We start from the raw sequence: 12,239 nt of genomic DNA, 5'->3' as shown, positions 1-12,239 counted from the left end.
TGAGCGAGAGTAAAGGCAAGACTGAGTACATGTGTGTGAATGAGAGGGAGCCCAGTGGAATAGTGCAGTTACACCGAGTAGAAGTGGTGAAAGTAGATGAGTTTAAATATTTGGGGTCAACTGTTCAAAGTAATGGAGAGTGTGGTAGAGAGGTGAAGAAGAGAGTGCAGGCAGGGTGGAGTGGGTGGAGAAAGATGGCAGGAGTGATTTGTGACCGAAGAATATCAACAAGAGTGAAGGGGAAAGTTTACAAAACAGTAGTGAGACCAGCTATGTTGTATGGTTTAGAGACAGTGGCACTAACAAAAAGACAGGAGGCAGAGCTGGAGGTGGCAGAGCTGAAGATGTTGAGATTCTCTTTGGGAGTGACAAGAATGGACAAGATTAGGAATGAACATATCAGAGGGACAGCTCAGGTGGGACGGTTTGGAGACAAAGTCAGAGAGGCGAGACTGAGATGGTTTGGACATGTGCAGAGGAGGGACCCAGGGTATATAGGGAGAAGGATGCTGAGGATGGAGCCACCAGGCAGGAGGAGAAGAGGGAGACCAAAGAGGAGGTTCATGGATGTGCTGAGAGAGGACATGCAGGTGGTTGGTGTGAAAGAGGAAGATACAGAGGACAGGGTGAGATGGAAACGATTGATCTGCTGTGGCGACCCCTAACGGGAACAGCCGAAAGATGAAGAAGAATTGTTTTTACTTAGTGTAAAATTTCATGGATGAGGCAGCCCCGGATACTGACACTGATTGGCACACAATGATTTCAAATCTGTACAGAGTGACATTTTATGAGATGATGCCATTTGCACAAAAATCAAAAAACTTTAAAAGGACAAAATACTGAAGGCAGTCTGGCTCAACACGTCGTATGACATAAAACCACAAAAACAAAGAAAAAACTAACAAAATGCTACACAATAAATTCACCAATGTAATCCAATTTATAAATGTTTAATGAGAAAAAGGTTATATTTACACTTTGTCTCCTATATACTGTAAAGCTCCTATAAAAAGATTTGAAGAATTTTCAAACCGAACTTGTATCAGTCGCATTTTAAACTGTACAACAAACTCGCAACTGCCACCATCCTGTGTAAAATGACACTGTATACCATTTAGTGGTGTTTATTAGGAGAAATAGAATTTAGCTTTCATAACCATCTGTTCATTAGTGTATAAATTACCTGCAACAATGAATCGATGTGCAATTTGCATGATCACCACTAGAGGACACTAAATCCGCCATACTGTAGCTTTACTTTTCAGTCAATGCACAAAACTGTTGTGGGATGATATTTGTGTTAAAATACTTCTTGGACACAGCTTGCTTGTATGTCACTGCCACGACAGTGAGGTGTGATTGCATTACGATAGTGTTATAATCATACACTGTATTAAAATGTCTACAGGTCTGAGATATCAAGATTTTGGACCAAAGGATTCATAAATCTGAGTATAAATGCTTAATTAAGATACTACTAACAGTGCAGCAGAATGTCATTTTATTACCTAACTTGATAAACCATGTTACTGTAACAGTATACCAGATGATGTTATTGTGAATATTTATTGATCTGTTACTGCTAATAAATAAATCTTTAATTGAATATGATAATAAGTTTGAAGATAATTATTTATACATACACAGCAAAAACTGGAGTGTGAAGATGCATTCATTTGTTGTCTAGATCCGCTTAGTCCAATTTAGGGTTAGGGTTAGGGTTAGGGGTGGGGGTGGGGGGTGGGGTGCAGGAGCCTATCCAGTCAAATATGTCAAACTTCATTTTTAGAGTTAAAGTTTAATTTCAAGACACTTTCAGTACATATGTTCACTTTTTTGATATGTGCACCCAGGGGTGTGTTGGTAATGGTACATCTGGTACAAGGAAGTCTTTGCAGAATTAACCACCTAAAACTTTGTGTCAAGTCCAGCACAGTGCATCACTGGCACAGACACTTCCATAAGTATTTGGACATTGACAGTTTTTTTTGCCTCTGCAATTAAGGAAATGAAAAACTCAAGCTGTGCTTGTAGTGTAAATGTGCTGCATTTGTAATATGCTTTTCCATTCGATGCAGATGCTCAAAGGTGTTTTATAAAGATGCTCCCCACTCCCCCTCCCCCACTATGAGCATTTTTTGGTTTATGGACCTTGCTCAAGGGACCTTAGTGATTTTCCTGTCTGACTAGGACTTGCCTCCTTGGTAACAAAATATTGGATCAACCAGTTAAGAATTACAGTCCTTCAGCATCTCTCTTCACTCTGGGTCACCACAGGAGATCCGAGGTGGATCTGCATGTTGATTTGACACAGGTTTTACACCAGGTGCCCTTTCTGATGCAACTCCATATTGGAAAGTGGGCAGGCGTGCGTTTGAAACACACTCACTTAACTACTTGGTCACCACCCCTACCTCACTAAATGTAAATAAACCTTTTAATTTATTATACCATGCCATTTAATATGAAGCGAATTCCCTCATTTTATTCAAAAGTGTGGTCTTTCAGTTTAAGAGCATGATTTATTAATTTCAGTCATTCTTCAAGACCCCTCATTATCATCATCATCAACATCTCCTTCTATGATGGCAGATGGCATCCAGCTTAATGGTGCATTACCACCACATTCTGGTATGGAGTGTTTATCAGGTAGCAGCTCATTCAGATACAGGAGCAGCTGGTCAGAGTGCTGAGGTTGTCATCTTATGGCGACAGATGATAATGCAGTGTTTTTTTGACACACACACACACACACACACACACACACACACACACACACACACACACACACACACACACACACACACACACACACACACACACACACACACACACACATACAACCCCTGGCAAAAATTATGGAATCACCGGCCTCAGAGGATGTTCATTCAGTTGTTTAATTTTGTAGAAAAAAAGCAGATCACAGACATGACACAAAACTGAAGTCATTTCAAATGGCAACTTTCTGGCTTTAAGAAACACTATAAGAAATCAAGAAAAAAAAGATTGTGACAGTCAGTAACGGTTACTTTTTTAGACCAAGCAGAGGAAAAAAAATATGGAATCACTCAATTCTGAGGAAAAAATTATGGAATCACCCTGTAAATTTTCATCCCCCAAATTAACACCTGCATCAAATCAGATCTGCTCATTGACATTGACCCTATGTGTCTTTTTGCAAGGAATGTTTTCACAGTTTTTGCTCTATGGCAAGATGCATTATCATCTTGGAAAATGATTTCATCATCCCCAAACATCCTTTCAATTGTTAGGGTCCCTTCAGGTTGTTTTTGAGGTCTTGTATTTTGTCTTCTTCCTTGTCTGTCTGTCTTGTCTTCTGAATGGTCAGTGTCCAAGTTTCTGTTGTATTTGCTCTGTCCATGACTTCTGTCTTTGTGAATCTGTGGGTTTGTCATTTGGATGAAGGAGTTGGAGTCAGGTGTGTGTGTGTGTGTGTGTGTGTAGGTGCATGTGCACGTCTGGTTAGTGTGCTCAGCTATATGCGCATGTGTCCTGGCACGCCCCCCTCCTAGTCCACATTGACATGCATGCTGGCCCTCATCTGTGTGGATGTGTACGTCTGTGTGTGTGAATGCAGTTATACATGATTTCCTCAGGCGCTCAGTCCTCACTTCTTGTCTTTGTCTCCTTCTGTCTTGCTGCGTATGTGTGCATATTATCCCTCCTTCCTCTGTGTTGTTCCTGGTGCATGTGCGCGCTCTGTGTCTGGGTACTTCTCACTGAGCGTGCAGTGCTGTCGGTCTGGTTAGACCCTGCCCTTTGTTCACATTATGTTTTGTCTGTTCTCTCACCTTTCTTTCCAACCAAGTTTGTCCTACACTCCTGTGGTTGCTTGTGTCTTGGTCTTTCCACTGTGTGTTTATCATTGTTCCTTTCTATGTCATTAGGCTTATTAGTATGTTGGGTCACTTCATGTTTGCACTCTTCAGTCATGTATGTTCTGTTCTCTGCCGCCATCTAGTGTCTTAAATTAGTCTTCACACTTCTTCTGAGTTTCCAGCTGGAATTCATTCACTCATCAGACTCTGTATTTAACCTCACCTGTGTTCATGTCCCATGCTGGTCCATTGTAGCTGTTTTCCTGTGGTAGCTGATTCCTGTGCTGCTTTTCGTCTTTGTCCATGTAGCATGCTACTTATCATTCTGTTGTTAAAGTGACTGCTCACCTTTTCTGATGTCCTGTGTTCTCCACTGCTCCCTTTTTGTAAGTACTCAGTTCTGGTTTTTGCACTCCCTGGAAGATTGTCAACTTAAATTTTGCTTTGTCTCCTCACGCCCTGGATCTCCCCACAACCTGAGTGGGTGAACTTTGTATTTTGGTTGTTCCTTTTGAGTCACATTGCACTACTATTATTCTGAAAACTACTGTGTATATATATATATAATAAAAAAAACTCCAATTCCAATAAAGTTGGGACATTGTATGAAATGTTAATAAAAACAGAATACATCGATTTGCAAATCTTCTTCAATCTATATTCAATTGAATACACCTCAAAGACAAGATATTTAATGTTCAAACTGATAAACGTTATTGTTTTTGTGCAAATATTTGCTCATTTTGAAATGGATGCCTGCAACATGTTTCAAAAAAGCTGGGACAGTGGTATGTTTACCACTATGTTACATCACCTTTCCTTCTAACAACACTCAATAAGCATTTGGGAACTGAGGACACTAATTGTTGAAGCTTTGTAGGTGGAATTCTTTCCCATTCTTGCTTGATGTATGACTTCAGTTGTTCAACAGTCCGGGGTCTCTATTGTTGTATTTTGTGCTTCATAATGCGCCACACATTTTCAATGGGTGACAGGTCTGGACTGCAGGCAGGCCAGTCTAGTACCCGCACTCTTTTACTAAGAAGCCACACTGTTGTAACATGTGCAGAATGTGTCTTGGCATTGTCTTGCTGAAATAAGCAGGGACGTTCCTGAAAAAGATGTTGTTTGGATGGCAGCATGTGTTGCTCCAAAACCTGGTTGTACCTTTCAGCATTGATGGCACCATCACAGATGTGCAAGTTGCCTGTGCCATGGGCACTAACACACCCCCATACGGCCATACCATCACAGATGCTGGCTTTTGAACTTTGCACTACTAACAGTCTGGATGGGCTTTATTTCCTCTCTTGTCTGGAGAACACGACGTCCATGATTTCCAAAAACAATTTGAAATGTGGACTCATCAGACCACAGCACAATTTTCCACTTTGTCTGTCCATTTCAAATGAGCTCAGGCCCAGAGAAGGTGGCAGTGTTTCTGGATGTTGTTGATGTAGAGTTTTAACTTGCACTTGTGTTGTGTGGCTGGGGGTGCCTGGCTGCCTTTGTTTCTGTCTTTTGTTTTTCCTTCCAGGTGGCACGCGTTTAGGACTGAGTGGCTGAGTTATCAGGACTTCACCCTGATCACCTGAGGCTGATCATGTGCAGCTCGTCAGGACTCACAGCTGTGGTGCATCTACACGGATTGGAGCATGGTGGCATTTAAGTCTGGAGTACAGTGTGTATTTGCCAGAGACTCGACCTTGTGACCAGACGGGTGAGATCGTCGTCTAGAGAGCCATCTCATCATCATGGATGCAGAGACCACCAGGTTTGATGCTATGGTCTGTGAAAGAGGAGGGGGTGAGGTCTCACGCTTGTCAGCACACTTCCTGAGGTACGTTAGGTTTTGTGACTAACATGAGTACAGTCAGTAAATGTGGTGTCCCTCACACTTTATTATATTGAGCTGTTATGTTAGTCGTTTAATCAGCTTCCACTGCAGTGAGACTGTGAACTGAGTGTTCCATGCCTGCAGGGTGGGAAGCTGATTAGTAATTAAGCCAGGAAGTGTTTGCTGTTTGTGTACACCTTTGAGTGGTCTCTGTGTGTGGAGTGTGGACTCACATGATGGTTTCTTCTTTCACAGACTCGGTTTGTCACGGCCACCTGGGGGGTGTTGGCGGGGTCCTTGGGTCCGAACTGTTTCTGGCTGACCGTTTGTGCTGCTAGGAGCGCACCGTTTCTCCACCTCGCAGACCGCGCACTCATTTGTTTGTACTTTTGCACATCACTGTTATGTTTATTAAATTCTGTTATCCTTTGTACCGTGCTCTGCTTATTTTATACTGGGTCCTTCAAACGCTGGTCGGTTCTCCATCCTGCGTCCGACACAACAACTTGTAGATGTAGTGACGAACTGTGTTAACTGACAGTGGTTTTCTGAAGTGTTCCTGAGCCCACGCAGTAAGATCCTTTACACAATGATGTTAGTTTTTAATGCAGTGCCGACTGAGGGATCGAAGTTCACTGGCATTCAGTGTTGGTTTTCGGCCTTGCCGCTTACATGTAGAAAGTTCTCCAGATTCTCTGAATATTCTGATTATATTATGGACTGTAGATGATGGAATACCTAAATTCCTTTTAATTGAACGTTGAGAAACATTGTTTTTAAACTGTTTGACTTTTTTCACGCAGTTGTTCAAAGTGGTGATCCTCGCCCCATCTTTGCTTGTGAATGGCTAAGACATTTGGGGATGCTCCTTTTATACCTAATCATGACACTCACCTATTTCCAATTAGGTGTTCTTTGAGCATTCATCAACTTTCTCAGTCTTTTGTTGCCCGGTCCAACTTTTTTGAAATGTGTTGCAGGCATCCATTTCAAAATGAGCAAGTATTTGCACAAAAACAACGAAGTCTATCAGTTTGAACATTAAATATCTTGTCTTTGTGGCATATTAAATTGAATATAGGTTGAAGACAATTTGCAAATCACTGTATTCTGTTTTTATTTACATTTTACACAACGTCCCAACTTTAATGGTATTGAGGTTTATATATATAAAAAAATCCATTTTCTATACCCACTTTAAGGGTCACAGGGTGGCTGGAGCCTACCAAACAGTGATTCATTTGCTTGTGGGTGATTCTTTAACTATGGGCACTATTGGCCTTGTAAATGTAATTTCCACCACACCATTGCCTTACAATATAAAGCACCTTGGGGCAACTGTTTGTTGTGATTTGGCGCTATATACATGTGCTCTGTCACTTTTTATCTCCATAGAAACTACCCGAACAATCTTTCATACAAACTGTTTAAATGGACATTACAGTGTTGTGGTGGAAAATACGGCGATAGTGTGGGACAACTACATTTTGTTTAAAAAAAACAAAAAAAAATCAACAGTTGTATGACATTGAATACCCCTATTATGTTTTGATTATTTTACTGATATTTTAAAACATTAGAAAAAATGTTTCTTTACATCTATTTTTATCATTGAAGATCAAAAGTCTGGGTGTGGGACAAGCACAAAATGGCAATATTTGCATATAATGATGCTGAAAAAAGATGAAAGTCATAGACTACTAGAACAAAGTTCTTAACACACTTTTATTGTAAAGATAACTATAAAAGTGTGAAATTTCCCCTTTTTTCTGTTTTTCATGCAATATGATCAAAGGGCATAATAAGTGCCCGTAGTCTAAGAATCACCCTTGTAATCAGTGTGTGTGTATATTAAAGGTCAGTGAGTTTCTGGGCTCCTGACAGACCCTTGCATCTTTCATCCAATGATGAAAAGTGATAGCAGCATGTTATCAGAAAATACTGGAGGAAAATTTGCACTCACCAGCCCAGAAGCTGCGCATGGGACATACTTGGACATTTCAGCATGAAAACGATCCAAAACACAAGGATAAGTCATCCTGTCATAGCCTACAGCAGAATAAAGTCAAGGTTCTGGAGTGGCCATTCTCCTGACCTCAATATCATCAAGCCAATCTAGGGAGATCTCAAACGTGCAGTTCATGCAACACAGCCCAGGAATTTACAGGAACTGGAGACTTTTTGCCAAGAATTTCTGTTGTCATAAAGAGTAAACAGTTTTTTGACAATAAATGGCCTCACACAACCACTAACCATGAGTGAAAATTTTTTTGTGTTCATATTCTCTGAAAAATGGCCCAAAAAAAACCAACAAAAAAACAATTCTGCTAGGGTATGTAAACGTATGAGAGCACACACACACACACACACATATATATATATATACATATATATAAAAAAAATTGAAAAATTGAATTGATATATATATATATATATATATATATATACAGTGAGGAAAATAACTATTTGAACACCCTGCCATTTTGCAAGTTTTCCCACTTAGAAAACATGGAGGGGTCTGAAATTTTCATCTTAGGTGCATGTCCACTGTGAGAGACATAATCTAAAAAATAAATAAATCCAGAAATCACAATGTATGATTTTTTTAAAATTTATATGTACGTTACTGCTGCAAATAAGTATTTGATCCCCTACCAACCAGCAAGAATTCTGGCTCACGCAGACCTGTTAATTTTTTTTAAGAAGCCCTCTTATTCTGCACTCTTTACCTGTATTAATTGCACTTGTTTGAACTTGTTACCTGTATAAAAGACACCTGTTCACACACTCAAATCAATCACACGCCAACCTGTCCACCATAGCCAAGACCAAAGAGCCGTCTAAGGACACCAGGGACAAAACTGTGGACCTGCACAAGGCTGGGATGGACTACAGGACAACAGGCAAGCAGCTTGGTAGAAGACAACTGTTATGATTATTTATTAGAAAGTGGAAGAAACACAAGATGACTGTCAATCTCCCTCGGTCTGGGATTCCATGCAAGATCTCACTTTGTGGGGTAAGGATGATTCTGAGAAAGCTCAGAACTACACAGGAGGACCTGGTCAATGACCTGAAGAGAGCTGGGACCACAGTCACAAAGATTACATTAGTAACACATGATGCTGTCATGGTTTAAAATCCTGCAGGGCAGCAAGGTCCCTCTGCTCAAGCCAGCACATGTCCAGGCCTGTTTGAAGCTCACCAGTGACCATCTGGATGATCCAAAGGAGACATGGGAGAAGGTCATGTGGTCAGATGAGACCAGAATAGAGCTTTTTGGAATCAACTCCACTTACCATGTTTAGAGGATGAGAACAACCCCAAGAAAACCATCCCAACTGTGAAGCATGGGGGTGGAAACATCATACTCTGGGGGTGCTCTTCTGCAAAGGGGACATGATGACCACACCGTATTGAAGGGAGGATGGATGGGGTCATGTATTGCGAGATTTTGGCAAACAACCTCCTTCCCTTAGTAAGAGCATTGAAGATGGGTCATGGCTGAGTCTGACAATGACCCCAAACACACAGCCAGGGCAACTAAGGAGGGGCTCCGTAAGAAGCATTTTAAGGTCCTGGAGTGGCCTGGCCAGTCTCCAGACCTGAACTCAATAGAAAATCTTTGGAGGGAGCTGAAACTCCAAACCTGAAAGATTTGGAGAAGATCTGTATGGAGGAGTGGACCAAAATCCCTGCTGCAGTGTGTGAAAACCTGGTGAAAAACTACAGGAAACGTTTGACTTCTGTAATTACAAACAAAGGCTACTGTACCAAATATTAACATTGATTTTCACAGGTGTTGAAATACTTATTTGCAGCAGTAACATACAAATAAATTATTAAAACATCATACATTGTGATTTCCGGATTTTTTTAAATTTTTTTTTAGATTATGTCTCTCACAGTGGACATGCAACTAAGATGAAAATTTCAGACCCCTCCATGATTTCTAAGTGGGAGAACTTGCAAAATCGCAGGGTGTTCAAATACTTATTTTCCTCACTGTGTGTGTGTGTGTGTGTATATATATATATATATATATATATATATATATATATATATATACACGTGTGTGTGTAAGCAGAAATTTAGACTATAAATGCTGGCTCTGGATTGCCATAATTTTAATGACATTGTAAGTAACTTGAATTTGGATCAGTGAGAAGTACATAAATTCAAGAATGATTTAACACCATGGCAATTAACGTTAATGAGTTTGCTACACACAGTGAAATAGTAAAAAGGTAAAATTTTCTCGAGCTGACAGAACTTATATTGATGGTGTTTAAATGTGTGGGCTAAAACCTGAATTTTAAAAAGAAATTGTACATTTTTCTGGTTCACTAATATTTCTTCAAATAAACATTTATTGTGCAATGTTCTGTGCTTGTTGTTCGGTGTAAATGTAATTAATCAGGTTCCTCTAAAAATAAACCATGTTAGAGTTACATCGAGTTAAATCAGATGGCCAAAAGCTGCAAGACAATCTGTCCATCTTGTCCGTTCCATCCTGTCCATCTTCTTCCCTGTGTTTGTAGGCAGAGAGCACCAAGAGATGTCCCAGATAGGATATGGAGCTGATCGGGTCATCAGGGGAGGTGTACAGGCAGGAAGCACTCAAAATGCTTCACCTCAGGCAGCAGTGCACCCAGGTCAGGGGGTTACGCCCATAACACGCACGTTATTAATAAAGAGTCTAAAATGAACTTTAGCACATGTCATCCAAGAGTAATTACTTTTGATCAACCAGTAAGAGTGTTATTATGGCATTAAAAAAATAATTTTCTCTAATTTCGACAACTTTAGAGTTGACAAGACCTCGTAACCCCCTTGCTGGGGTCTTTGGTGCTTGGACACCAGATTGAGAAACAGGGCTTCAGACTGCACTATAGATCATCAAGATGAGTACCTCTGTGTGTTTCTTGGTCTTTGGTGAACTCAGAAATTTTAGCTGCACATCCCTCCCACCAAACAAGTTTAGGGGGAAACTGTACAACCACAAGATGGCAGCATTGCCTTAAGTGATTTCATGACTGTCACTGAGGATTTCAGTTTTTATTCTTCCTGTTTTCCCCCCACTTGTTAACATGAAATGAATAAAGTAATAATTACACATATTATTTATGATTTATGTTAAGAAAAAGCTGGTGTTACGTGCATATTTACTCAGAAGTTAGTAAAATACAGTTGTTGTAATGCAATATGCAAAAGGCGAGCAGCAGAAACGATTCAAAATTTAAACAAAGGTATGTTCAAAAGGAATATATTGAAAATACAAATATGGTTCTTTGGATTTAAGGTTTTACAGGCACAATTTGTTCTGAGGTTTGATTATAGGTGCAAACAAGATGCCATACATACACATACCAAATATTAAGGTTTGTTTTTCTATTGTATCAAATACTTATTTCATACAATAAAATACAAATCAGTTATTTAAAAAAAATCATACAATGTGAGTTTCTGAATTTCTTGTTTTTTATAGATTCTGTATCTCTCAGTTGAAATGTAAATTGCAGGCCTCTCCATTCTTTGTAGGTGGGAAAACGTGCAAAATCGACAGTGGATCAAATACTTATTTGCCTCACTGTGTATATATATATATTCACATTTTTCTTCTTTCAATTTCAGTATTTCAAGACTTACTGCTTTGATAATTGAATCATCTGAGACCAGCCACTCTGACAGCTGCTGCAACAACTGGTTTGCAGAACCAAAGAATTTGCGCTTAAACTGTCAGAAACGATTTCATGGAAGTTCATCTGCATGTCCGTCGTCGTAACCGACTTGAGTGGGTGAATGCTCACATTCGATGGCATTTGGCTGCTGATCAACTCTATGCAAAGGAGATGTGTTGCACTGTGTGATGCAAATGGTGATCACACCAGATACTGACAGGCTTTCTGACCGCCTCAGACCCCAATAAAGCAAAACTGCACATTTCAGAGTGGCCTTTTATTGTGGCCAGCTTAAAGCACTCCTGCGCAATAATCATGCTGTCTAATCAGCATCTTGATGATATTAAAGTTGAGGGTCACGTGGATTCCAGTCAGTATCAGCAGATTCTTGGGAACAATGTTCATGAATCACTGACAAAGTTGAAGTTGCTTTGGGGCTGGATCTTACAACAAGACAACAACCCTAAACACTGGTCAAAATCTACTAAGGCATTCATGCAGAGGAACAAATACAATGTTCTAGAATGGCCATCTCAGTCCCCAGTCCTGAATATTATTGAAAATCTGTGGTGTGATTTTAAGCAGCCTGTCCATGCTTGGAAACCAACAAACCTGAGATGTTTTGTAAAGAAGAATTTTCCAAAATACCTTCAACCAGAATCCAGACTCTCATTGGAAGCTTTAGGAAGATTTTATAGGCTGTTATCATGGGCACAATTTGGTGGGGGATAGGGGGGATATGTCCCCCCCACCTTTTCAACCAGGGGGGACAGAATATGGTATGTCCCCCCACCTTCTGACATATATGTGTGTACTTGAAACATGCTATGCCAGTCTTATGTGCAAAACCATGTCAGAATAGTATCTTTGTTTCTGCAA

The sequence above is a fragment of the Thalassophryne amazonica genome, chromosome 9 (genome assembly GCF_902500255.1).
Source record: "Thalassophryne amazonica chromosome 9, fThaAma1.1, whole genome shotgun sequence".
NCBI lineage: Eukaryota > Metazoa > Chordata > Actinopteri > Batrachoidiformes > Batrachoididae > Thalassophryne > Thalassophryne amazonica.
This window is presented reverse-complemented; position numbering follows the sequence as displayed.